Consider the following 24,100-nt stretch of genomic DNA (forward strand, 5'->3'; position numbering starts at 1 on the left):
CTTTGCATGTGAGCTATTCTTTGTCTTAGTCAAAACAAACAAATCAACCTTTGTATTATTCACTCCAGGCCTAAACATTGTTCGCTTCTTGTTTCCAACTCCATCATTTCATTTTTTCTGTCTCTTAACCCTGTTCCTGTTTATGCTATTTCTAAATGTGGTCTTAAAACCATCCCATTATCCCTGTTTCCAAATGAAGGTATCTCTAGTTGATCTTTGATGACTGATTCCCGGGTCTCACTTTCTGCCCACAAGTTTGCCTATATGTCTACCCTACACTCTCCAATTACAGCTTTCTTTCTCTTTTTAAAATTTATTTTCCTACACCAAATGGGAAATACTTGGTCAGCATATCCCATATTATATAGTCCTTCACAGATTTGAAAAGCTCACTTACACAGCTATGTTTTACTAATTTATTTTTACATTTTAGCCAAAAAAAGAATGTGCCAAAGGAAAACAGACTTCAAATGGAATTCATCATTTCGAAGCACAGTTCCATAACCAATTTGACTTCCAGTTGTTTTATTATTCCAATTAATCTCTTTAAACCTCTCTAAAGAGTTGGCATTTACATTTTTCATTTCCATCGTTAGGAACATTCTTCTAATAATAATATTTCCTAATGCCTACACTATTTCTGGGTTTGAGTCCGCGATACGTGGTAGCACTAATCAGCAACCTGAGCCTGAGTGTTCGTACAGATATCAGTGTCCCATTTTCTCTAAAATTAACAATGTCACGCAAGCTTTCAGATGCTGTAATTACAACCGCAACAGAGCAGAAAAGCTCCCAACAGCCACCCAGGCTCCAGCAGCTCCAGAATCAGCCCACCCCATCTGGAAATTCAAGTGTTACTTACTTCCTTTCACCTCTGGCTTTCAAAATCGCTCCTTTCTGCTTGAGTTCCTGCTCCAAACCCCTGATACAAGGCAAGTTTTATTTCCAAACATATCACAAACTTCTTCCTGAATGTCTGTGGGTGTTAACATCTGGACTGACCTTGGGTTGCTGTCTTAAGGCCCCAGGTCACAGGGCGCTTAGTCCTTAAATGCATCAGCCAAGAAAAAGCCAGTCCAAGTCCCCTGAGAGGAAGAGGGGACAGCTGTCTGCACAGGTGATGTGGGGAAGGCCAAAGAACATCCTTGTCCTCAGACACCTGGCCTATTGCTCCTTCCCAGGAAACACAGATTGCTGGCTCCTTGGACTGAAGGCAGTGGAGTCAGGGCTCTGTCCCTCCACTTTTCAGAGCCTCACCCCAGTGGGCACTCAGACCAATGTACGACTTCCTCCCTGGCTGAAGATTCTCCTCCCATCCCTCCCTCCTCTCCTTGGCTGCGAGCAGTGCCGGGAAGCCAAGAAGAAACCCCTTCCCTTCTTTCCCTCAGCCCCTGCCCCCACTACTCCTCCTTCGAAGCAGTACTGGTGGCTTATCTGATGCATGACATTGGGCACATGTCTTGAGTTTCCCCCAGCGACTCCCCAACCCCAAGAATGGAAGCCCCATGGAAACGTAAGTTAGATGAGTTCAGACACCAGATCTTGTTTAGCACTGTACCCTAGCACCCAGCACAGACCTTGTAATATCACATGCACTCAAAAAATACTTGTTGAATGAATAACTGAACTTTGTAACCGAGGATACTACCTACCTCAGGGAGTTTTCAAAGGGATAGCTGTTTAAGGATTAACTAAGAAAATCTGATTTACCTTTGTTTCCATCTCTTAAAATTAATTGTAACTTTTAAGAAACAAACAAACAAACAAACAAAGAAACCCCACACATCCCAGAGGTATGAGTGTGAGAAAGAGAAGAGGTTAAAAAAAAGTATCCAAATAAGCCCATGTGGTGGTTTTAAAATGTCCACAAATTCCTTTATATTTCTTCCTTCAAAAGTGGAGCTAATTTCCTTCCTGTGAATAATCTGAACTTAGTGACTCATTTCTAACAAATAAAATAAGTTGGAAGTGATGGTGTTCAACTTTGGAGACAAGGTCATAAAAGGTACCACGGCTTCCTGCTTGCTCTCTTGGATCATTCTGCAGAAACCAGGTGTCACATCATGGAGACAGGAACACAGATGAGAAACTGAGGCCTCCAACCAATAGCCAGAGAGGACCTGGTGTCTCATGCAAACAGCGAGTGTGCTTGGAAGTGGATCCTTCAGCCCTGGGAAAACCTCCTGATAACTGCAGCCCTGGCTGACTTCTGATCTGAGCCAGAGCCACTCAGCTAAATTGCTTCTGAATTCCGGACCCGTGGACCGTGAGATGATTCGTGTGTGTTGTTTTAAGCCACTAAATTTTGGGGTAATTTGTAATGCAGAAATAGATAACTGATACAGCCCATAAAACTTCTCACCAAGGGGCCTATCCAGCACTCCCAGGCTCAGAACTCCTCACTTCTTTGGCAAGTAAGTCTCAGGTTCTGCTGGTCCTGGGCAAGGAAGCACCATCCATCCCTTTTTCTCCTGCAAACTGGCGTGTTTGTCCCTCCCTTCAGGGTTTTCCTGATACTGGCAGCTCCAGTTGTCATTGTCATGGCAGCGTTAGCCCTCCGTCTCTATTTTAGACTCACAGTAAGCCCTTGGCAGAGATCAAAATATCCACAGGCCAAATAGATCCCTAATTCTTCTCTGTTTGACTTGCATTTTGTTTTGTTTTAAGATGCAAGCTATTCTTTGAAAATTGGAAGGGTACTTTCAATAAAGGTGATGAATTGACCCATATGTATTGAGTTTGTCTCCCACGGATTAAAAATAGCAGCAAAAGAAAAATTGTAAAAGTTTTAAGTTAAAAACATGGAGGTTGGACAGCAGCAGACAAGAGATTTCAACAGAAATCTTTTTAGAGGCAAGTGGAACCGTGGCAACGGACTTTGAAGGAAGGAAGCTCAACCTGGGGACCTATGGAGGCTTATACTTATGGAAAGCAGACCCAATTTGCCCTGAACACCCCTGGAAAGGCTCAGAGCTTCCAAACATGAAGGCCCATAAAGAAGACATGAGGTGTAAAGCTGAAAACAAGATAACTGGTTGGATAGCTCTATTTGGAGAATTGGAACTCCTACCTTGCAAGCACTTAAGCAGCCTGGCAACCAGCCCCTCCTCCTTGCCAAGTGCTTTGGCCTTGACAGGAGACTGTGGCGTTCTCTTCGGAGAAACTGAATTTGAGAATCACCAGACTTGGGGGTACAAGCCAAGTTCAGTGTGGGAGACACTGGGACATAAGATTGATGAAAGTGCTTTCAATATTTTCCCCTGCCCTGTTTTAAAAATCTCAGTAGCTTCATTTATAATTGCCAGGTAGGAGGTTTGAGGATAGTTCTTGAAATAAACTGAATGGTCTTATGGAATTGCCATGTTAATAGACTGACATTAAGAATCCCCTTTAGGGAAAATGGTGACTCACTGGTTAACTGCCCTGCAGAGAAGCCCACCAATTAACAAGTCTCATCCAATGCAAGGAGCCTCCAACTAACTTTCAGTGCCCCACTCTGAAATGTGAACAGCCAGACAAGGACCACCACTAATTTGAAGAAATACTGACAGAGAAGTCAGAGATGAAAAAATAAAAACTAAAACCAAAACCAACATACACACACACAGAGAAAAAAAGCAATCAGAAGTAAAGTTTAAAAGTATAATCAATAATCTGAAACAAGAAAAGATACTATGTTACTTTTTCAAGGCTACTACAAAAAAATGACCACAAATTGGGTGATTTAGACATAGACATTTATTGTCTCATAGGTCAGCAGCCAGAAGTCTGAAATCAAGACGTCAGCAGGGTTGGTTCTTCTGAGAGCTGTGAGGAAGAATGGGGTCCATGCCTGTCCCCTAGCTTCTGGTTGTTGCTGACAGTTGTTGGTATCTGTTGGTTTGTGGTTGCAGCACTCCAGTCTCTACCTCTGCTGGAATATGGCCTTCCATGTGTCTCACTCTGCATCTTCACATAGCCCTCTTATAAAGACACCAGTCATTAGATTTGGGTTCCATCATTATCCAATATGATCTCATCTTAACTTCGCTAATTACATCTGCAAAGATGATATTTACAAATGAGCTCACATCCTGAGATTCTAGGTAGACCTGAATTGGGTGGGGACACTATCCAACCCAGTACAGACACTATACTGAAACAGCAACGACAGCAAAGGAACAACCAGAGAACAGGAAAGCACACCTGGAAACTGAACCTAGGCTAGCCAAAGTAAAAAATTCAATAAAATATTCTATTAGGGTTCACTCAGAGAAGCAGAACTACTATGAATATTATGGAATAAGAAATTTTTATAGAAATTTAGACTTTACACATTGTGGAAACAGCTGGGAAAGTAGAGGATCCAGGAACAGCCCTAACCAACCTTCCCAAAGTCCAGGTGCAGATGGACAAGTTGGCGACTTCAGGCGCTTTCAGCTTCTGGAGCGGCACTGCTCCATGGGAGCTGCTTCTTCATAGCTCCTGCTGCAGTGAGTTTGCAGGCAAGCATCTGATGGGGGCCTGGAGTCACTGTTGGGCAGCAGAGCCAACACAAGGGAAAAGAGCTGGACCAGAGAGGGGAAGAGTATGTTGAGTGAGCAAGACAAATTCGAACCTGCTGGCACCTCTGTCTGTGTCTCACCTCTCACCACTTCTAACCGCAATGCGCTCCAGTGGTGATGACTACTTCCTGTCTACCTCCCAAGTCTTACACGAGCTTCTTTTTGGGCCAGCTAAAACTCCAAACCAAACAGAGTAGATGATTGTGGGGAAATGTAATTCCATGTTAGCCAAGTTTGCATAGTAGAAGATCAACACTGTGGAACCACTCATTGTAGAGGATTCCAGAAAATATAGATCAGGCTAACTGAGCTGATACGGTATAAAACTGGCCTAGAGATGAGGGAATTGTGCAGAAAGTAGAACAAAAAGAGAAAGAGAAAAGTTAAGAAAGTTTGAGATTTAGTCCAAGAGGTCCAATATTCAAATTATAGAAATTATTGAAAAAGAGAACAAATAACCAGAGAAAGTAAAATTATTAAAGAAATTAAGAAAATGCCACAGAAGTGAAGAGAGCTGGTCTCCAAATTGAAAGGGCTTCTTTGGTACCAAGTGTAATGAATGCAAGAGAGCCAAGGTTCATAACTGATACCCTGGACAAAGATAAGATACTAAAAGTCTACAGGAAAACAAAATACCAGATCACATAATGAAGACAGAGTCAAAAAGGAAAATGCTGGAAATTTGAAGACCATGGAACAATGCCTTTAATACCCTGAGGAAATTTATCTTGAATTTTCAAGCTAGAATTCTATACCTAGCCAAAATATGCAAGTGTATAGACAGAATTAAGGAATTTTTAGACATGTAAGAATAAAAAAATTACTTCTCATGCACCACTTCTGGAATAGCTACTGGAAAAAGTACTTCAGAAAAACAAAATAGGGAATAAATCAAGAAAGCATACTGGAGTATAACACTTCAAAGTCAAAAAGGGAAATCTCAGGATGACAGTTATGTAGCAGGGCTAAGGAGTAATTCATACAAAGGGGAGTAGGAAAATGGATAATTCTTCTAAAAAAAAGTAGAATCAATGTATTTGACAATATAAAAAAATGTAGGTGGGTACTTGAGAGCTGTTGGAAACTTTGGGGGGGAAATTACCGACAAAAATTACCCTCCCAAAATTCATAGAAAACCAAAGAAATTAAATCATAAGGTAACAGTTAATTCCAGGAAAGACAAAAAACAAAAAGTATTTTAAAAAAGGAGTGTAATCATAGTAAACTACTTAGCCCACTGGATTTTATACAGTGATAATGATATAAATTTTGACTATTGATTTAACCAACAACTAGGATCTAATAGTAGTGAGATGATAAGAAAGACGAAGTGGGAGAGGAAGTTCATCTAACTACCATAAAAAAGTTAGAGGTTGGTAGATAATGCTGAAAATTGATAAATTAAGAAATAGTGGTAGGAAAGAGTAGGACAGAATAGTACTGTGTTTTTATCAGGAAGCTTTAATACTATTGGAGATTTTTAAACAGGCATAAATATTACCTTAATAAAATATTTTAATGGAAAATTTATATAAAAATTCATAATTCTGATTTTTCTTTGAAAATATGAAAAACTGGCATCACAAGGGCTGCATTTCAGAAGGTAACAAGTTCTGGAGCTGATGTACTCTTAAATTTTCCCCACTTCCCATCTTTCCCACATCTGCCTGGTTGCTGTCCAGGCTCTTAGTGGTCTAATTTAGGGCTTGTTGAACCTAGAGTATGAGGACATATCTATAATATTACTGAAGGAGGATAAAAGAAGAAGATCTGGAAGAACAGGGCAACTTCAGCAAGCTAGTCCAGGCAGATAACAAGGAAATCCTGGGACACTCTCAGGAAAGGAAAATTTCACTGGTGGAGGCTGGAAAGGAAGAGAGCCAAAGAGTAAAAGAGACCTGGGGTGAAATGCATTTGAGGAAGAAAGCAAAGTCTTCACCAGAGGGAGCCAGGTATAGGTCCTAGGATCCAAGACAAGTCTGGAGGAGAGCTCAAGCTTGGCAAAGAGAAGGGATCAAGGATGTATGGTCCAGAAGGGAGGGCTGAGCGTTTGCCCCATTGGCTGCAGCACCATGGTACAAGCCAGGGTAGCCTGCTTAATGGCCAGGCTGGACAATGATCAATTGTATTAAGACCCCGGAAGCTCCGAAGAAAAAGCAGCCCCTGCTACACTTGCTCCAATAAATGACCAGCTTCTATTTTTATTTAATCTTCATGTATACGCCACATTTCTCTTCACTAAGAGGTAGAAAGCAAGGATCTGAGTAACATCCCAGATGTCTGAAGCATGAGAAGCATCCCCCAGCCTTGAGAGTTGCCTGGAAGGAGTGACACTGGGTGGGCTTCACGGACCAGATGTCCTGGGAGGCCCCGGGTGAGCATCGCAGCCTCTAAAACTCTCTGGGAGCCAGGGTCTGCTTTAAAGCATCCTCTCCTCCAAAAGTGACGCCAAGCCATCATTCTCTGCACTTGGCAGCAGCACAAACCTTTCACTTAGACCTGATGTACTGTGTGAAAACAGGAGTCTGCAGGCCATTTATTCCCATCCCTGTCAGCTGGGAGAACAGCACTTCCCTCAGGAACCAGCAAGAGGAAAGTCATACATTCAGTTCACCAAATGGTACCAAGTGCCCAGCCCTGACCCCTTCTGACTGGTTGGTTTATTCCTTCTTCAAGACCAGTTTTACCTAAGATGATACCATTCACATGGGTGACACATGGAGAGACTGGGTCTCCTGATCTATAGAATGTCCTGCCGTGTGTAGGGACATTAGAAGAGGGACTCACCAAGCCACAAGGACGCTGGGCTCCACAGATCCAAAGGCAACACAGGGACATCGTCATGCCCTGTGGACTTGGAATGCTGAATACTCTTGCAGAGTTTTGGGGGAAGACATTCAGAAAATGTTGCAATCCATATTTTTTCCAGATGTGAGTGTGATCTGCCTGCAACATCTGCCACCCAATACATATGTGCGATGCTTTATGGTGCTTTGTGTTTACAAGTCAGACCTTCCGCATTAGATGACTAGCCCCTCATGGGCCAAGATCATATCTTAAACTGAGCATATGGTAAATTAAGCAAAAGTCTGTAGAATAAATGGGCCATGCTTACTAATTGATTTATTAAGTGTAGCAGGGGTCATGGTTTCCAAAAAATAAAAGAACACAAAGTGCATTGCCATCTAGAGAATCCTGGGATATTGGGGCAGGACATAGGTCATCCTCTATCCTATCTAGCCTACTGTTGGCTTCCTGGACAAAATGAGAGAGGTCTGAAGATGTACAATTCCAAGGCTTTGAGATTTAGTTAAAATGTGAAAGCAAAGAAGGAACAGTGGAAAAAGGAAAGTTGAGCACATACTGAATACCAGTGACTACACTGGGCATTATTGTCCCAATGAAATCTGTATTATTATTTCGATTTACAGATGAGGAAAGTGAGGCTGAGAGAATAACTTCCCCTTAGTGAAGTGCATGGAAGTGGTGATTTGCACTGGCCTCTTCTTGCCAGTGGTAAGCTCACTCTTAGTCTCTTTGCCAAGGGTCCTGGCCATGAAATCACAAGTTGGAACCACCATAATGAGGGGCAAAAACAGGAATACCGATGCCAACTAAAAGAACCATCTGTGTACTGGCGTGTGACATGCTTGCAGAGCTTGGGGGAGGGAATAAAGAAGGGCTTAGATATTCTGTAAAGACATTGGTTGAGGCACCTTAATTCAAAACCAGTTGAGTTCATCACCCACACCCTTAACTGGATCCCAAGCCTGCTGTGACCAAGAGGAGCAGAGACAGGCACGCATGCGAACAGAAACATACCTCATTCCCAAATACGTCTCCTCTTTCTGAGAATGTCATTCTTTCCACCTGAGCACACAGTTTAGAGGAGATCTGTGCTGCATTAGGAAGCAAATAGAGTCTTGCCTAGTTCCTTCCTTTGTCCTAATGCTCAACTAAACCACACTTTATCTCCCTTTCATATTCAGAAATCTTCCTGAATATTCTCAAAAAAACCATCTTGAGACCTTCCCAAACCTTCAAATTTGTGACTGTGGAAATTTTATCTAGGCTGTTGGCTTTTTCCTAAATTACATTTCCAACTAGAACCACATGTTTCCTACGCAGAGTTTCCACCAAACTTTCACCACTTTACAACTTAAACTAAAACTATATGCAGTCATTCCTCACAAACTCACTGAGTTTGCTTTTTCTGCATCACAAGGATTACACACGGAGGTGAGTAGAGAGCTACAAAGCCCTGTTGCAATGTGCGTTCTCTGTGCTTAGCCTCAGTCACTCACTAACTCTGCAAACCAGTGACTGTGATTCAAATTTGTGTCTCAGGACAATTATAAATTCTCCCATATCGCAGGCCTTCCAGGCCACTCCCCCCCCCCCGCCCCCCCACTAATCTTCAAAACAGCTAAATCTGATACCCTCAAGTGTCTATGTCAGAGGCTGCAAACTAGGAGCTCATGGGCTAGGTCCATCCCTCTGACGTATTTTATTTGGCCAACATAGTATTTGAAAACATTGGCTTGGTTGCCAACACATAAAGAGTTTCCCATAAATTATCTGGATTTTTGGCTTCTCTTGAGAACTTGGAGGATCTAGTCCTAGTGCTGGGCACCAATCAGCCAGAGGACTGGGATGGTAGCTACCCATTTAAGTGAGTCATCCTCACCTCTGAGATCCATGGTCCTCACAATTCCCTATGGTCTTATACCCAGCCCTTTTCTCTGATTTACCTGGCATGCCTGGCACTGGTGGGCTTTTAAGATTTTGACCCCCAATCTATGTAGTTTATCTAGAGTTTTCCTGGGTATGACATACATATCTACATTGCATTCAACTCAATTTTGGACCATTTTCTTTTCTCTTTCTATACCCTCTCTCTAGAGTAGCACATTTAGTCCCATGGTTTTCAATGCTTTCTATGTGTTTCTGACTCATGAATTTATGCTCAAGCTTAGAGATTTACTCTGAACTCCAGACTCATATATGCAACTATCTACTTGGTAAGTCTATTTGACTATCTCATAGGCATCTCATCCCTACCATGTCCAGAGCAGGAATTCTCATTGCTCCTGCCCCTCAAAAATCTGTACCACCCATTTTGTGCACTTTAGTAGATGACACTAACACCCATCCAGTTATCCAAGCCAGAAATCTGAGTCATCTTTTATTCTTTCTCCCTTAACCCTTGCATATATATACACTCCATCAACTCTCCTGTCAATTCTACCTCCAGATCATATCTCAAACCTGCCCACTTCTCTCCATGCCCACTGTCACTTTGAAAGTCCAAAGCCACCATCATCTCTCGCCAGTGTTACTGGAATAGTATCTTAACATCTTGCTGCTCAAAATACTGTCCACAACCAGCTGTGTAGGTGTCATAAGGAGGTTATTAGAAATGCAGAAGTTTTACTCCCTACCTTTTAAAAAAGAATCTGAATTCTAACAAGAATTTGAAATGCATGAATACAGAAACAAATGAATAGTTAAAAGTTCAAACTTTTAAAGTCAATGATGATGAGTGGCCAGGAAACACCTTTCAAACTCTGAAAAAAACAAAAAATGTCTCTCTAGATATTCAGGTCAAGGAAAATGCCCTAATTAGTGTCCATATAGGGGATAATCTTTGGCAAATCCATTTCCTCTATATTTATGCTTTCTTTTTCACAGCAATTTACTGATTAAGTAAGTTCTGATACTCTGATTTGAGATTGCAAACATTGTTGATATTTAAAAGTAAACAAATCAAACAAAAAAAACCAGAACCACACATTTGGATTAGTGATAACTTTCACATACATTTCTTCATTTGAGCCTCAAAAGCTCTAAGAGGGAGGCAGAGCAGGGCTGGATAGCCTTGTTTTGCATACGGAGAAACTGAGATTTCAAGAGACTAAATGATTTGTTACAATTACACAGCTTGGAACAGATAAAGCTGTATAAATGTAGATTTTTCTAACTCCAAGGCCAAAGTACTCTCCAGCGTATCACATTGCCTTCATAAATATGAACTGCAACTATATTCACCAAACAGACTTTTAGTTGAGCTACAGAGGGATCACATATGTAAACAGAGGTACATCCACATGCCTGGTAACCACCCTTTCTTGCTATAGACATCAGCCAACCCTTAGTCCTTGGCTAGGACATCTCTGGATAAAGAGCGTCATCTCTCCAAATATTTTGTGTTATTTGTCTTTTAGATGTAACAGACAATCATTTTAACGTTCAATCAGTTTCAAATACATTTATTTCAAACAGTTGGCTCCACAACGAACCGAGAAACTGAAGGCAGAGTCTAAATTTGGGCTTCAAAATCTGTTTCCAAGTATTAATTTTGAGTGGAAACAATTTTGGTTGAATTTGGGGATTATAAATATCCCCCAAGAGTTTTTCGGCTCTCAGCCCCCTGTCTCTAAGTTTCGCTCTGGTTTCAACCTAGGGGGTTGTTAGATTAGAAGTAGACAGCTTTGGCATGTGGTTACTCCAAACGCCTGTAACCGTCTTTAAAACATGAGCTAGAAATGTTGATATTATAAATGACCATTTTTCCAAAATAAGGTTTGCAAGAGTTGAAAGTAGAGTCGGATGCCAGAAAGTCTTCGAAGGAGGATTTCCATTCAGCGAGATCTGGTTACCTAGTTCATAACAGAGAATAAAGAAAAATCTTGAGGCTGCAATTCATACACTTTTGGACCGAAAACAATGGGCTCAGTGGGGACACTGGATTTATAACTCTTTGGAGGCATTAACTTTACCCACCCGTGCAGGAGCCATGGATAATTTTAGACAGACAGGCACTGAAAAAAATTCCTGAGATATTAAGGGGCACCGAAAGTCACTTACGGAGGGGTGGTATTTCACTTAGAGTAAATAACACAACTAGAAGGGCCGCGCCTATAAACCCCTGCGGTAATACTCTACCAAGAAGAGGATTGTTTACGAAAAAAATCGAAGTACGTTTTTAAGTTAGTTCTGACCCTCTAAGCCAGGAGTTCAAATTCAAGCCCATCAGCCTGAAAATATTATCATCGAAAGCCACAATTATTGCACTTTCCTTTAGAATATGCTGTACTTTCATGGCCTGTTTGTGCACATAAACTCAACCAGTGTCTATAAGGAAATGACCCCATTCCTGTTGTGAATAACCCATAATTTCATGGTCATTGTGTCCTTGTCTCACAGGGTTTTGCTCCTAAGGCCCGCAAGAGCCTCACCACTGGATGAAGCGAGTGCTGTGTGACCTGTAAGGGGACGGAATCCCTGAACTCAGATGCTCAGGATCGGTGGAGAGGCAGAGGCAGGCCCTCAGGTTTAGGTCCTGGTAACTGAGGCTAGATTGGATGGGATTTTCAGAGAAAAAGCCAGAATTGGTAAGAGCAGAGGTTAAAACCCAGGGAGCTGAAGCTATCATGCAGTTTAAAAGGAGAGTGAAAATGCAGACCGAGAGAGCCAAAGATGGGAAATCGACGGAAATTTAATTGAATTAAGTGTGAGAACAAGGGCATAACCAGGATAAACTGTTGATTTTGCAGTTGCTCTCTGCATATAGAAATGAAATGGAGTTTCTTAGATGAAGTTCCCTGGGAAACAGACTCTGAGAAGGCAATTTGCATGCAGGAGGCTTAGTGGGGAGTGAGAGGAGCAGAACTGGGCAGAGGGAGGGGTTGAGTTGCAGGATGGTCACAATGGGGGCCTGAGTGATCCACGGGGGGCTCTGGCACTCAGAGGGCCCTTTAGACGTATCCTCCCTTGAGGCAAGGGGACAGGCACGTGCACTCCCTACTGGCTGACCAGTTGCTGAATAGGGCTGCCCCCAGAAGGGGCTGTGATTTTGGACACTGCCAATGCAGCTGGAGAAATGACTGCCCCCATCCTAAATGGGGATCTGGGTGGATCTGGGTGGCCTACAGCAGCTTCAGGGCTGTACTCTCTGCCCAATTTGATTATGCATCAGTGACATATTTAGAGAATTGGTCTGATCAAGGGCACAGGGCAAGGTCGACTTCTTCAACTGAAATGGGAAATTCCACCAAAAACTGAACCCTTCTTATACCTTTGGGATCACGCATAGTCCCTAATGTTATTTATGGGCTCCTTAAACCATTTTCTCTCCAAAGAAACCTAGCTAAACTGCCTCGGCTAAGCATAATCAGGCCAAAATCAATCATGAATATTTTATTCCAATTAAAACTATTGATTATTGTCCAAAGCAGAAGAGAATAACTGATAAAATAATGAATCAAGATTTTCTTCTTGTATCTTAATTTCAGATGTATACTTTGGGACGTTACCAGTTGACAAAAGCCCCTAAAAGATCTGTGCATCAAAATTCACACTTATTTGAAATAAATAAATGGAAATGCTAATTGGTTGCATATTCTCATGGCACTAGAGGCCTTAGCCAGGCAAAATGCTTTACGTAAAGCAAAATTTATTTTAAGTTTGACAACAAAAGTGTAATTCTTTTTAAAATTCCAAATCCCGCTCCCCTACACTCTTGACTGACCTGTCTCACTCTGCTCTTTTTTTTTAACCCAGAATTTGTCACCTACTAACACACTACATTGTTTATTTATTTATTGTCTGTTTTGCTCTTCTAAAATTGTAAATTTCATGCAGGTAGAGATTTGTGTCTGTTTGTTCATGGATCTATATAAAGTGCCAAGAACATTGCCTTACCCACAGTTGGCACTCATTTATGGAATGCAAAAGTGAACTCTTTGCAATAGTTCGTCTTGCTCAGGATGTCCCCATTCCATCTCCCACCAGACACGTGTTAGTTCTCAGCCCAGTCTCCCTGGCTCTAGAAGGTAATAGTTCATTCATTTTCTCCAGCTCATCTTCGTGTCAGAGGGGTCTAGGGATCCCTGTCTTAATGCCTACAACACTCACACAGCCTAACACGGCTCTGATGGGCCTAGACCACCCAGCAAAATCCTGTTTCTCACTGCCATTGTCTTCCAACCCTAAGCTTTAAATACACCCTCAATGGCATTAGGGTCTGAAAGGGAGCCGTGGTCTTCTGGGCCAGCAGCAGGGAGATTGATCTCTTCCATATGTGCTGTCTCCTCAGACTTCTCACTCCCACTGTTATGACTACATTTCTAATGCCCCCATTTTGATGGTCAAAGCTTCCAGATCTTTTTGCTCTAGTGTAGGAAATCTTACTGAGTGGAAGCAGGGATACAAAATCTGCCCAGAAAGCCCAGGGGCAAAATGTATTCTTTCTTCATCAAATGTCTCCACTTGGGACAGTCTGCGCTTGAGGGGGAAAAAGTCAACAGCTCTCCAAACCAACTGGTTAACCATGAAAGAGACTACTTATCAGCCACTGCAAGCCACCTTCTGTCACTCCTTTACTGTACGGACTCTGCCCTGTGGACGTGGAAGCTAGCAGCAAGATTTCACTCCCAAACAATCCACCATTCAAAAACTGGGTGACAATAGTTTCTATGAAACCATTTTTTATTAAACAATGAATGACACCCACCTTTCCTTCCCTCCTTTCCCTTCCCTTCCTTTCCCTTCCCCTCTCTTTCTCTCCTCTCCCCCACCCCTTCCTTATAGATATCTCCAAGAGATATTGGGACAAGTGCTGGCTAGTTAAGGTGAGGGCTAATAGATTCGTCCACTGTATTAATAACCTTGTGTTCATATATGTGTGTCTGAGTGCATACTTGACTTTTAGAAGTGAAAAATTTGCTACTCTTCATAGAGTTTTTGTGTTTTCTTGACTTGGCAGGTCAATCTAATCAAAGTGGGACGAGAACCCCAGGCATTGTGGGAAAAATAATACTTCTGGCATAATCTGAAGCCAAACTGGCTCCAAGGTATGTAAAAGCATGGAAAACAACTTAAGAACTTGCAGTACACTGGGGTTTACAATTTTACCACAAAAGATAAACATTTGTTTAAGTCAACCTGTCTGCCTGGTGGGGAGGTAGGCATACGGGAAATGTTGACAATGCAAACAAGGCCAAGAGGTGTGAAATTTAAGCACATTATCGCTCAATGTCAGATGCTAATGACTCTCCTCAAGGTAGAGGAGATCGGTTTAAATGCAAAAATGATGATCCTTGGCAATAGAAGCACAAGTGAGATCTTAGCCAATTATTTGGGCTCTTGTTTTTCCTGACAATACTCCTCATTAATTTTTGGCTCTGGTGTACCTGTTAGAACGGAGATTCACGTGCCTTTCTAGATGGCTGCTGTGCAAGCCTTATGTCCATCCAAGCCATAGGTATTTCCCAACATACATGAGCACACGACATGGGACGTGACCTATCATGTCCATGTCCTGACCCTGTGAAAACATACAAGTCCAAACACCTACCAAGAGGTAGAACAGGAGGAACTCATTTATGAATGATTTCCCCCAAAATCTCGCATATATAAAATTATATCCTATTTGATGAAAAAAAAAAAATCCAGATTTGGGGGTGAGGGGGGGTGGGGGGGTGTTAATGCATTGATTAAAGTTTACTTTTTTCCTTAAAAAAAAAAGACAGAAAAAAGGTTAAACTGATTTATTCCTAGTGTTCATCACCCATGGAGTTGTTCATTTAATGAGTATAAGGAAATTGAATGTACTGTCATCTTTATTGGAATGAAGGTTACATTCACAAGCTCTGCTTGTTTTAATAGGTTTATTGTACAGTTGTAGATATGTTGCTATCGCACTGCAATGGATATGCTTTGAATGTTTTTATAATTGTGGATAGTATAAAAGTCATTTTCTGTTAGATTGCACAAATCCATTACATTAGGAGAAGGATACATTATTGTAACAGGATTAATGCGCAACACATAAACATAATCAGTGATATTCTGTTTGATAAATTATCTCATTTTAATCGGAATGTAAAGAGATTTCGGGATAGTTCCTCCTTTGATTTGCATAATTGTATTACAGACAGGCAAATTGCATTACATTCTTCATTAACAATAGATGGCTTGTATAACTATTGTATTTTTGAAGGCACTGCTCTTAGATTCATCCTGCAATTTGTCATGTTCTGACATTGCTGGGGAGCTTCGTTGGGAGAGAATAGGACCTAAAAAAGATTACTTGATTTTCGCTGAGTCCAGTAATACCTCGGCTTCCGATTGCACTGTGGTTATGCTATTGTTTGTTTTAACAAATTGCAGCCCAGTGTCAAAGAACTTCCTTTAAAAATCTTCTAATTCAAGGACAATTCAGCCCTTATAGATTTTCTCAGCGATATGTCAGCCCTTCTAACAAACTCCATGTATAAAAATGTGAATTAAAATTAAATTAGAACCATACGATTGATTTTCTGTTTTTACCATGGCAAATGCTCTCCCTGACAGGACTTCCCTCCTCTCTCCCCAGCACAGACACAAGCTAACAAGTTGTCTGATACTCTCAATGTTATTCTACTCTTGGGGACACACAGTGTTTACAGTCACTCAACAATGATGATCACAGCTCCCTCCCTAAGGCTGGGCTAATGACAGCTGTCAGTGGCCCTTACAAAGCGCAGTGCCACACCACGTGGCATTTCAGTGGGTATGAAATCCTTGGCATTCAGGGCCTTAAAGAGGCCTCCTTCCTAGGATACCCTGCCCCTCCTCGTGCCCCCCACTGCCCTGCTCAGGGGAGATCCTTGCGGGGCAGACACCCCGGGACCACGTCCCCGCTGCAGCCCCACACCCAGCCTGGGGCCTGTCACTCAGCAGCAGCAGGTGGTGAATAAATGAATGAATACATGAGTGCAGACACGGGTCCCGTCAAAGTTGCTGGTGCTTCTGGATGAAAAACTGAAAAAGAAAAGTTTTCACACTCGAAGCAAATTGTGTTTCCTACCACTTTCTCCACTAAACTGAAGATAGGACATCCTATTACAATCCCTGAATAATTCCCGTTTGCTTTACATGTGCTTAGCACCTGAAAGTTTCCAAAGCACATTGACCTTTGTTTCGTTTGAATCTCACAATAGCTCCTTGACACAGATAGAAGCAAATATCCCGCACTTAAGAAATAAAGGTTGCCTGGGGAGAAGCAGGGGTGCAGGGAGGCAAGGGGGGAGTTTAGAAAGGCTGCTCCTTATTGTCCTTGCTGCCATCCCTCCCACCCCACGGGGAGCTGCGGTCTTTCCTCAGCCTGTCTCCCTCCCCAGTCCACCTCTCCACCACCTCGCTGACCTCCCGCCCTGCCTGGGACCCCTGCCTACTGACTGGTCTCCTCTCCAGCCTTTGGGTTCCCCTCTTTCTCCTTCCTCCCCTGCCCTGTACTCTGCACTTTTAGAGGGGATCTCACATCTAGTCTTTTGGGTCCCTTGAAGCTACATCTTTATTTTCTTTTTTAAATTAGTATGTATTTCGTCCCTCTACATAACAAACACTACCAACAAGGTGGGTGGCTCAAGGGCGAGATCAAGAGACAGGTACCCACTGTTCCAGGAACTACTGCTCCCCTCCAGCTCTCAGATTCCAAGGCTCAGAGAGCTCCTGAATCAGACTCCTCCTCCCTCCATTGTGGGTTCTAATGCAAAACCCTGCTCTCTTCCCCAAACTTCTAGCCTCTGGGTGTGACCTCAGCCCCTCTTCTCTGAACTGTCTGAACTCTCCTAGTTATTTCTGGGTGCTCCTCACCCACATGCAATTAATCCAGCAGATAAAATAATGCTGGAGGGAGGAGATGTGTCCCTCCACAAGGCCAGTGTTGTATATTTGCTTCACCTCTGGCCCTTGCTTTCCTTGAGCCTCATTGTCAAATATGCATAGTCTCTGTGGAAATTTGCCCATGAGATTTTCAGTGGCATCAGTCCACAAAGGCTGCAGATCGGAACCCTCAGCTGCATGCAGGCTGAATGGTCTACAAGGAGTCAGGCATTAATGGACAACCATGGGGAACCTGGAGGCATGCTCCTGAGGAACCAACCAAGGAGGCTTCATGCAGTCACACCTGGAAGGAGAGGCAGAGACAGAGACAGAGACGGAGAGAGTCACATGGCAAGAAGAGCTGGAGGCAAAAAGTGAAGAGATGCTGTCATGAGCAGCAAGGCCACAGGAGGGCTGGATGGGACCCAAGGTGGTCCATAGGGAGGCACATGGGAATATCCTCTGCATGGACCATGGGAGCTTGGTAATGGGTCCTGGCATCCCTGGAGTTTACAGCTTGGAAGCCCAGGAAATAGGGGTGTTCTAGGCAGTAGATCAGTGTTCCCAGGAAGACACCAGTACCAGTGCCAGAGGCAAGATTCCATCCTAAAGGGGCAATGTAGGCACTTGACCCCTGGGAAAACTATGAGAGCTTATTAATGAAGACCTGTGAGGTCCTTAGAGATGCCCAGAGACAATGAGAGGGGTGTGGTGAAGTCCCCCCTCCTGCAAGTAGGAGCACAGAGTAGCGCTCAGACCATTATTAATAATGGAACAGCTTCTATGCCCAAAGGCTAGTGAGAAGGCCTGGGGAAAATTATATCTCTATCATTGATCATTTTGTTGAATTAGAAATTGTACATACTGCCTCAGGTAAATTGGGGTCCTCTTTGCCAGTTATGGCCTTCCAAAGTCAATAAGCACTGGAAATCCTTTCTAACAGGTTCAAGAAACAATCTCCCTACTGATGGAATAAAACTAAAATTGAAGTCACAAACTCTCCCAATACTTATCAAGCATGTGGAGGAGGACGGAATTTTTGACATGCCCACTTTCTTTGCCCAATAATTAACTTTGCATTACAGTGGAATACACTCAGTCATTAAAAAAAAAAAAAAAATGAAATCTTCCCATTTGGTGCAACATGGGTGGACCTTGAGGGTATTACACTAAGTGAAATAAGTCAGACGGAGAAAGACAAATACCGTATGATTTCACTCATACGTGAAATACAAAAGCAAACAAAACAAAATAAATGAAAAAACCAAACCAAACCAAAGTAAACACATAGATACAGAAAACAGTAGTGGTTATAAAAGAGGAAGGGAGAGGGTGGATAGCATGAAATGGTTAAAGGGGTCAACTGTATGGTGACAGATGGAAATTAGACTTTTGGTGGGTGAGCACTCTGCTCTATACAGAAGTCGAAATAAAATTTTGTACCCATGAAATTTATATAATGTTATAAACCAAGAAAAAAAAAAGATTCCTGCCCTCAAGTGGTTCACAAACAGACAGAAGAATAAACCAGCTCCCCAAACCATTAAAGAATGGATGTGAAGGTAGATGTGTCCAAGTGCTAAACTGTATGGCAGTGATAACAGCTTCTATACGGTGGTGCCTCCGACAGGCTAAGCTCTCTGCACTGGCCCCACTTACAGATATGCAAACAAGGTATGGAGAGTTCAGGAGGTTTTGGACCCAGGCAGTCTGGTTTCAGAGGCTGTGACTTTAACCCCATATCTATGCTGATTCAGAGGGAGATCAGGGTGAGCTGGAGCAGTGAGGAGGAAGGACTGGGTGGTACGCAGGCACGACATAGGAAAGATGATCAATGAGACCAAAGCCCCAGAGGGAAGGAATGGGTACGTGCCCCTCATGACCCCTTTACAAGCGGCCCAGGTCAAGGACTAAAGCCTGTCTCTCCCACTGGATTTTCCTAAAATGACCACAAGTCATGTTACTGGTGCTGTTTGGGATATACCCTAATCAGACCAAAGCCACTTCCTGCCCCCTGCCCCATCTCATTATTCAGATAACGCTTATGTCATAGAATCATAGAAAATCAGATACCTGGAAACTCCATACCAGATAGTGGATAATCTTACCCAACCTTCCCATCTTAGTGGGTCCGAATACAGCTGTGCTGACACATGAGTTCTTGCTGTTTCCTTCCTGTCGACGGCCCTCTCCGCACACGCTGTCTGCCTGGAACACTCCTCATCCGTTAAGAACCAGCTCAAGGGATTCACTGCTCTGTGACCCCTCCCCACCTCTGTCACTAGAGGCAAATGGCCCCCTCTGTTCCTGACGAGCCTCTCCTGTGGCGTTTGTCTCACTGCATTCACACTGCAGATTCTCTTCCCTGGCCATCACTTCTTGGTCAGTGGACAAGATCGTGCCACCCCTGTGTCTCCAGCACCTGCTACAGGCCTGGTTCAGGGTGGGTGCTGGCGGACACGAGCCTGCGGAAGGTGTGAAGAAATGAACGGGCCCTGCCTCTCACGCTCGGGTGGGCAGAGCAGTGAGGATGCCCCGTGTACATATCTGACGCCCCAAGGACACCCTCGTCCTAGTCACAGACAGAGGCGTCGCAGAAGGGATTATTACATTAAGGATCTGGATATGGGGAGGTTACCCAGAATTACACGAAGGGGCCCTAAACACAATCGCAAGTGTCTTTCCTTATAGGAAGGAGACAGAGGGACCTTTGGAACAGAAGAGAAAGAAAAGGACGTGATGATGGAAACAGGGAGAAAAGCCGATGTGATGTGGAGCCATAAGCCCAGGAGTGAGAACAGCCTCCAGAAGCTGGAAAATTCAAGGCAACAGGTGTTCCCTAGAGCCTCCGGAGGGAGCACGGCTCTGTTGACACCTGAACCCATGGCAGACCTCTGGCCTCTAGTGTTGCACAAGAGTGCCTGTGGCTGTGTTAAGCCACCAAATCTGTGGTTATCTGTTACAGCAACAAAAGGAAACTAATACATTATTTTAAAATACTGCACCCTACACAATCAGTTCTGGCTTCCCCTGCACACACACTGGGCTCCCTCCTACATCTGGCCTCAAAACCCTGGGAGCTGTGTTCTGTGCTTTCCCTTGCACACACACACACACTCTGTAGCCAGCTCTGTGTCACTCTGTTGATTTGCATACAGCCATCTGTGCCTTCCAAGCAAGTTCTAAAAAGGCAGGCTTTGAGGATTTCCCTGGAGATCCAGTGGTGAAGACTGTACTTCCACTGCAGGGGACATGGGCTCCATCCCTGGTTGGGGAACTAAGATCCCACATGCCATGGGATGCAGCCAAATAAAAAAAAATAAAATGAAAGGTTGGGTTTTCTAGAACCCATGCAGGAGCTGCTGTGTCTCCTTTGGGGCTGCCTGTGGGGCCCAAGTGCAGGGCGAGCTAACCAGAAGCAGGCGGGCTTGCTGCACCATCAGCCCAACTGCAAACCTCAAAGTGTGCGGCTGAGGCTCTCTGAGCAACCTGGGAGTATAGCTGGTGACCACAGGCATTTCTGCAGGGAAGGTGAGCTGGGGTCAACAGCCAATGGAAGAAAGCAAGGTTATTTTACTGCAGGACTAGCCCTATACAGAACCCAAGTAGGAGGGGTCCTGTGAAGGCTCCCAGAGAGCCCAGTGCTGCTGGTTCCTCACCTGTCAGCCTCTCACTGGGCCTGAAATGCTACCATTCATTCATTCACATGACAGATAGGTACTGGGCACATCCTAGGTATTAGACATCAGATGAGGAACTATGATAATAGAAAAAATAATTAAAGTCTGCTGGAAGTCCAGAGTCTAGAGGGGGAGATATATATGTAATCAAAATGCTAACACAGACAGAGACACACACACTCACAACTGGCTAAGTGTTTACAGGGATAAAAGTACAAGCGACAATGGAGCACAGAGTAAGGAGGCTGATTTGGACCACAAAGCAGAGAACATTTAAGTCGGATATTAAAGCATGAACAGTGCTTTGGAGGGAAATGATTGAGGAGGAAGAGCACATGCAAAGGCACAGGAGGGAGAGAGCAAGGCATGTTAGGGAAAGTGTAGTGTTGGGGAACAGCCCTGCAGTTCCATGTGGCCCTGGAGTGAGCAGCCCTGAGAGAAATGATGGAACCCAACATAAAGGTCAATTCCCAGCTCCGCCATTTATGCGTGGTATAACTTTGGGCAAGTTTCTTAATCTCTCTGTGCCTCAGTTTCCTCATCTACCAAATCAACAGTACTATCAGCTCCCTCACATGCTGTTGTGAGGCTAACATGAGTTAATTCATGTCAAGTGTTCAGCACAGTGCCTGGTAAGTAAAGAGTTGTTGTTCATTAAACCATGGTTCTTCCTCTCCTAAAGTGTCTCGCACGATGCTGGGACAGAATGACAGTTACAGATCTAGAGCTCTCTTTCATAACTCTGCTGAGTTCCTTACAGAGACATCTCATTTAATCTTCACTATGAAACCCTGGGAGGCTGGTATTGTTTTTCCTATTTTTGTAGGTGAGGAAATTAAAACTAAGATCAAGGGACTCGTCCAAGGTCATACAGATATTCCATGGAAAACGGGCCCGGAAACATTTATCCAGTTCAAGTGTGTGTCAAATGTGTGTGCTCACACCGATACACTCCACAGAACTTTGTCTTATGTGTAGGCACTGGAGGAAAAGGGTTGTTCTAAGTAGGAAAGCAAAGTATCAGACTTGTTTGTTGGAAAGAACACCCTGAAATGCAACCAGAAAACAAATACAAAAATATTCAAATTCACTGATAACCAAAGAAACAAGTTGCTATTTTTAAAAACAAAAATGCCCAGCACAGATAAAGGTATGATCTAACAGGCAGTGTTGTAAATGGCTTGTGGATGAGTGGATCAGTTAGACCATTTTGCAAAACAAGTTGGTTATGTGTTGTGCTCCAAAAGCCTTTAAAACCCCCAGATGTTTTAAACCGATAATGCTACTGCTGAGACTTGATCTTTAGAAAAAATCCAAAATAGGTGAAAGCTTTATATATGAAGTTGTTTATAAAAATAATAGTAAGAATAATAATAATAAAAACCATAGTTAAGTAAAAACATCCTTATCATAGATGCTTTTGAAATCATCTTAAGTAAAAAATAATCATGAATGAAAACACTGGTTAATGAAGTACTGTCTGAACCATATAAAAATACGAACAGGAAAAAAGTCAGAAGGAAAGATATAAAAACATCAGCAGTGGTGGAATAATTGAATTTTTTTCCTTCTCCTATTCTTCAATATTTTTCACATATTCCATGTCATGGATATATTACCTTTATAATTAGAAAGAATAACTATTTCAAAATTGAGAAAACTTTCATGACAGATATTTACTTATTTGGGTGAAAATAAAATGATTTCCAAAAATGTTTAGCAAAATCTTAGGCAGAATCCCAATATGTATAACAGATTTTTAAAAAAGCAGTTCTGGATCAAGTAGGTGTGAGGGGCTCAGAAGACCTGTCCCTCAGCCCAACCACTTCTGAAGGAGCCAGAGGCATCCCCAGGGTATAATATAAAAACCAGCAGTGAAGGCAGGTCCCCAGTTTTGTAACCAGCTCATGCTCCCTCTAGGAAGACCCAGATGTCTGTTTCTGTCTCTGAGGTCTTTGGCTAAGGTGGCTGAGTTCCTTGGGTGTGACAGACAAGGACATGATTCAGATGCCGTAGAGCTGAGGACCAACACAGAACTGCAGCCACTTCCCCAGCACACAGCCACCTCGTGAAGTCTTAGGGAACCACCTGCCAGGACCATGCACTGCTTGAACCCTGGGAGGCAGACCCTGAACCACCTCTAACCATCCCTAAAGTCACTGGCTTCAGTCTGTGGAGAGCAAGCATCTAACAGCACAATGTTGGACTCAGCCCTGGGTGGTAAGTGCTGACTGCTAGGGGCTTCTGGCCATGCCTCCGGTAACATCCCAAGACTCAGACCAGCAGGGCTTCTGAAAAATCTGAATTTTATCCAAATAGCTGTCTGTCCTCTTTCATCCTCCATTCCCGGACCAGTTGAATCCTACCTCTTCCCTCTCTATGTATGAAAGAAACGTTTTCACTATAGGGGTGCTAATTGCATACTTCCTTCATATAACAGTAACTGCTCTTGGAAAAAGAATTAGTCCAGAGAACAATTTTCCTTCAGCAGTAGTGTTTCCACAGCAGGCCAGGCATGAGGTGTGCTCACCCTTGTGAATTTTCCTTCAGTTCTGGGAGTTACACATTTCAACCCAAATAAATATATTTGGCCCAGTATCAAATGGAAAGAAAAATCATTCTTAAGCGCTTTCCTTCTTTCTTTCCTTTTTCTACAAGAGCAAATGAACTTCACACACAGAAAAAGGGCATCAGCTCAATGCAAAACTCCCAATTCCCTGTACCTTTGGTGAATTTAATTTCACAGACCTTAAGTAATTAAACACAAATGGAGGCACCATGGGCCCTTAGAACTTGTGGATGCGGACGGCTGACTGTACTACACCTTTATATATAAGGGGCTTGAGCATCAGGGGGTTTTGGTATCCTCGGGGGTCCTGGAACCATCCCCCCTTGGAAACCGAGAGACGACTACATATTAACTTCGAGGGAAATAGAAAGTTCCAGTCTTTGGCCCATGTGGTGTTGCAGAGGCCCACAGATGACACGAAGTACAGGCCTGAGATCCCAGATGCATTCATTTTGCTATTACCCAACAGGGCAGCTCCAAAGCTAGTTTGTCTTTTCCCAACAAGAATTACAGTGGCTCCATGGTACCAGTAAGTTCAAGGCAAACCCATCCTCAGAACAACAGAAACAAGTCAAATATCACATCTTTCTTGGGCAGCCAAGTTAAAGTGAAATTACATGAAGTACTGACTAGGAATAGTCTTCCTCTCACACCTCCAG

The sequence above is a fragment of the Hippopotamus amphibius genome, chromosome 8, assembly GCF_030028045.1.
Source record: "Hippopotamus amphibius kiboko isolate mHipAmp2 chromosome 8, mHipAmp2.hap2, whole genome shotgun sequence".
Classification (NCBI taxonomy): Eukaryota; Metazoa; Chordata; class Mammalia; order Artiodactyla; family Hippopotamidae; genus Hippopotamus; species Hippopotamus amphibius.